We start from the raw sequence: 5,101 nt of genomic DNA, 5'->3' as shown, positions 1-5,101 counted from the left end.
TTCTCCCTGATCCCAGGATCCTGCTGATTCCTCGTTTGAGAGATATGCATCTAAAATTTGCCTGCTCTTAGTTTACTTGCCTTTCTTTTTTAAAAAATTTATATTGGAGTATAGTTGATTTACAATGTTGTGTTAGTTTCTGCTGTACAGCAAAGTAAATTGGTTGTACATACATGTATCCACTCTTCTTTAGATTCTTTTCCCATATAGGTCATTACACAGCATTGAGTAGAGTTCCCTGTGCTATACAGTAGGTCCTTATTAGTTATCTATTTTATATGTGGGAGTGTGTGCAAGTCAGTTCCAATCTCCCAATTTATCCCTTCCCCACCTTTCCTCCCTAGTAACCATAAATTTGTTTTCTACATCTGTGACTCTATTTCTGTTTTGTAAATAAGTTCATTTGTATCATTTTTTTGGATTCCACATATAAACGATATCATATGATACTTGATACTTCACTTAGTATGGTAATATCTAGGTCCATCCGTGTTGCTGCAAATGGCATTATTTCATTCTTTTTTATGTTTACTTGCTTTTCTTAAGTTATTTCCTGAACTATGCTTATAAATACAGTATCCAATGGATGTTATTTAATTTATGTGTAGAAATTGATGTTACTGAAATATTTTTCAATCATAATTTGGTATATTTTAGGTTTCATTTTTTGTAAATTTGCTTATAAAAAATAACAAAGAAGCCATTTTTATTTACTGTTACTTTTCTTTCCCATTTCAGATCTCAAAAAGTTTCCATTTTATACCAAAGAATAAACAAACAACAACAATTTTTATTGAATGGGATGAATTTCCTAAGGGAGGAAATCCTGAATTTTATTTTTTAAAATATCAACTTGTTAATAATTTTGCTCAAAAAGTAAGGCATGTTTTATTTTTTGGCTCTGATAAAAGTGAGCATAGTGTAAATTTGTTGTAACTGAATGCCACATCATAAACAGGAATTTAATAGTCATTGCAATATCTTACTTTAATTTTACTAATATATAAAATGCTAGCATTTTATTAAATATCTTCAATAACTAGTTGATCAAAATAATATTTGACTGTTTCATCATCAGAATGGTTATGTATTTTCCTTTTTAGAATTTATGTACTACACAGAGAGCAACTATTTAAAACTTAATATTTTATGTAAAAATAGTTTATGTATGTTTGCATTTCATATTGGAAAAACTGCTTCTTATGAAGAGTAGAGAAGTCAAACCTCTAATTATAATGCATCTTACATAGAGTTAATAAACATTTCTTAAGCAGATGAATCTCATTATTTACAGAATGTGAAAAGGATTCCCGCAGACCCACAAAGGCTTCCAAAATCAATAATAACACTAGAAGAAAGTGAAGACTGTCACATCATTATCCAGTCCATAAAATATGGACAAATTTTAAGTGAAAAGTCATTTCAAACCCGTAAGTAATATGTGTGTGTTGTTCAGCTATCTTATCTAATTATAAAAGGGAAAATTTTTTATTACCAGATCATTTGAATTTTACAGTGATTAATAGATATGCAATGGTAATTAAAAATCACATCCCAATAGTATTTTGTTTTTTTGATTATAATTTAAATTTCAAAATTTGAAGGAAATTGTAAACTAAGGTAAGAATATGATTTTCAGTTTTGACATTTAATGTGTGCTAATATGAATAGATAGGTATAGTGGAGGTATTACATGTAATCCAGATTATTCTTAAAAATCCTATAATGTGGATTGTAATCTAATTCATTCATTCTAAGCAGAGTGCAAGAAACTCCCATATAGTCTAGAAAAGGTTTTATAGTTAGATAATATTTTCCCATCATGGTGAATCTTTTGTAATTCAATATCCTTTGTGTTTCATTCAGTTTTATTTGAAACCATACTAATTATTCTCCCTGATCTTTTAGGTGGAATATCAACCAGAAATATTAAAACAATAGCAACAAGTACGAGTGTTTCTTTTAACTGGAGTGTTCTATCTTCCAATGACACTTTAGTGTCAATATCACTTAATAATTCTTCACAAATTATGCAAAATAATGTCATGTTTTATGAGTGGGATGATTTGAAACCTGCCACCTTATATGTTTTTACATTTGAATTTAAACAATTGCATTTGGATTTTATAAATATATTTCAGAGACTGGATGTTCAAATTGAAACAGGTATGTAGATATTTCTTATTAACTTATATATTATATATTTTGTGGATAACTTGGCAACTTTTAAAATACGATTCAGCCAAGTATTAACCACTGTAAACTGCTTGTAAATGAATTAATATAGTCCTCTTTTTCTAAGTGTATTATTCTGATATTTGAATGATTTACTGAACAAGCTTGATTTAGCAGGGTAAAGGTAAGAACCAACTTTTTCTTCCACCTCTTCTTTTAAACTGAACCAAGTGGGTTCTCTTTTCTTTAACTCTGGCAATGGTTCATATAGATTCCATGGCTTTTTAGGTGACTTCAGTATATCAATGAACATTCTCATTTTCAGATACTAAAAGATCATTAAAATCTAGTATAAAAATATAAATCTTTCATGAGCATACCCAGAATGCAATGGACCCTCATATATAATAAGAGGTGAAAAGTGTAGCTCAGCAGACTTAGAGAGCTAACTCCTTTGGTCTCAAGTTATTTTTTAGAAACATAGCATCAAATTGTATGCTATGGAATTTAGAGATATTCTAGTCCAGAGTCGTTGGTTTATGGTATGTCAATGGACTGTATCTCCAAAAAGAAAGTTGTTTTAAGAAACTGAGTCAAATAAATCTCTCTTTACTGAAGGAAAAAATATATGTATATATAAATCCTTCATCCTATTTAAAGTTTCTCCATTACTCATCCCTGATCAGACCTGACCCAAATTTGGAATACTGCAAGGGGGAGGTGAATGTGTTCAATATTCTGGTGTTTTCCTATTTCCTGTTCCTTCCCTCGTATGGTAGGAAAAGATATGAGAAGAAGACAGTCATAGATGGCTAGTGGGGGCAGTGCACTTTCTGTGATGGGCTAAGAATCCCATTTTAATACCTTCTATAGGAATAATCAATGAACTGCAATATTTTTTATAATATTTTGGTAATAAAAAGACAATAAGGTATTTAAGCATTCCCTCTCCCCATTCTTCTTTTTCCCCTATGAAAAAAAAGACAGCAGTTCAAAAGATCCTTCTTACATCTTCCTAATATGTTGGGTTGGGCACTGATGAAGCATAAGCATGAGCTGAAGTACAGTTTCTACTCTGAACAGGCTGATATTTTCCTGTCTTTCTGTGATGTGTAATCTTGGAGAAAAAGGCTAAGTGGCTGGCCGTTCAGTTTTTTCTGGAAGGTGAACCCATTTGAAGTCAAGTGACAGCAGAATTCTAAGCAAGCATGATGTCTAGTTCTCTAAATTAAAAAGAAGCCTGAAATATACTTTAAAAGTTCTCTACCAGTACAAGAGTAAGGGAAAGGAAAGGTAACAAAGTAATTTAGAAAGAAAAACATCTGTTGTTTTGTGTTGTTATAATTGGATGATAATTCTGCATAATTAATTCTTACAGCTACTTAAAACTGTTTTAGTTGGTGGTAATTCATTTACTACTTGAATAATGACAGCTTTAGCACTTTTATTGGTTTGGGAGAAACATAGGGAAAGTGCACAGTTAATACTATGAGGTTTTCACAATTAACTTATGTAGATGTTAAGAAACGTAATTATGAAATGCTACATTGCTGAATCCATCTTTAACAAAGCATTTTTCTTTTGGTAGGTTCATGTTCGCAAGGATGGGTAGCATTAAAAAATAACTGTTATAGAATTAGCAAAGAGAATAAGCCATGGAATATAGCCCAGCAACATTGTAAGTTATCTTTAATTTCTGCACACCTTGTGGATATAAAAAATGAAGAGGAAAAAAAATTTATGTTTTCACATCTCAGGTCAAAGAATCAAATAATAATATGGACTGGTCTTAACGATTTGAAGGTCAGTAGATGTAAAGAAATATGTATATTGTGATAAAACTGTTTTATCTATATTCATTGATTCCTTCTTACTTTCATTCACTCAATAAGTATTTATTGAGTACTTTTTTTAAAAGATTTTTTTTGATGTGGACCATTTTTTAAAGTCTTTATTGAATTTGTCACAACATTGCTTCTGTTATATGTTTTGGTTTTTTGGCCACGAGGCATGTGGAGTCTTAGCTCCCCGACCAGGGATCAAACCCACACCCCCTGGACCAACCAGGGAAGTCCCATTTTTGAGTACTTCTTATAAGCCAGACACTATTTCTCTTTTTATTTTTCCAATCTCTCTCTTTTTTAGAGTAGTCATCGGTTCACAGAAGAATTGAGGGGAAGGTACAGAGGTTTCCCATATACCGCCTGCCCCCAGGCATGCACAGCCCCCCATTAGTGACCTCCCCCACCAGAGTAGTAACTTGTTAGAACCCCGGGACCTACACTGGTACGTCATTATAGCCCAAAGTCTAAGGTTTACATGATGCTGCACTCTTGGTGGTGTTCATTCTGTGGGTTTGGACAAATATAAAATAATATGTATCAATCATTTTGGTATGGTACAGAATATTTTCACTGCCCTAAGAATCCTCTGTACCGTGTCTGTTCATTCCTTCCCCACCTCCTTCAATCTCTTTTGTAGGCATTTATTTCTTTACCTAATTTCTCTTTCATTTTGGTCTTTCCCAGACCCCTCTTAAATTCATTTGATTGATCTTATCTATTTCTTCACTTAGTTTACCACCTAAACCAGTTAGTCTCAAATGTTTATCTAGTCCACTTTCCTCTTATGACTACCAGACACCTATCTAATTTTCCTCTACTTATCCCTTTTGGAATTTTCCACAGACACTTCAACATTGCTAAAACTGACTTGTTACCTCCTTCCCATCAAACCTGCTCCACTTCCTCTATTTCTCACCTCTGTGAACAATACCATAATATGAACCCCAAAACATGGCGGTCTTCATTTTATTTCTTTCACTGTAGACATCCAGGTTTATGAAGTTCAGTTTCACTAAGAGAGATACAGAAAGATCTGAAGATTTTAGTCAATACCAGTGAAATAAGGAATGTGTGACATTTTT

General features: G+C 32.2%; 1 long non-coding RNA gene across 1 annotated transcript; it reads left to right on the top strand.

Annotated features, from left to right (window-relative positions):
- Window positions 1–750: 750 nt before the first annotated feature.
- LOC141275771 (uncharacterized) lies at window positions 751–3,972 on the top strand. The gene is made up of 4 exons (XR_012324061.1): window positions 751–876; window positions 1,295–1,430; window positions 1,909–2,166; window positions 3,764–3,972. It is a non-coding gene; the product is annotated as an uncharacterized lncRNA (long non-coding RNA).
- The last annotated feature ends 1,129 nt before the right edge of the window (window positions 3,973–5,101 follow it).

The sequence above is a fragment of the Tursiops truncatus genome, chromosome 11 (assembly GCF_011762595.2).
Source record: "Tursiops truncatus isolate mTurTru1 chromosome 11, mTurTru1.mat.Y, whole genome shotgun sequence".
Lineage (NCBI taxonomy): Eukaryota > Metazoa > Chordata > Mammalia > Artiodactyla > Delphinidae > Tursiops > Tursiops truncatus.
This window is presented reverse-complemented; position numbering and strand designations above follow the sequence as displayed.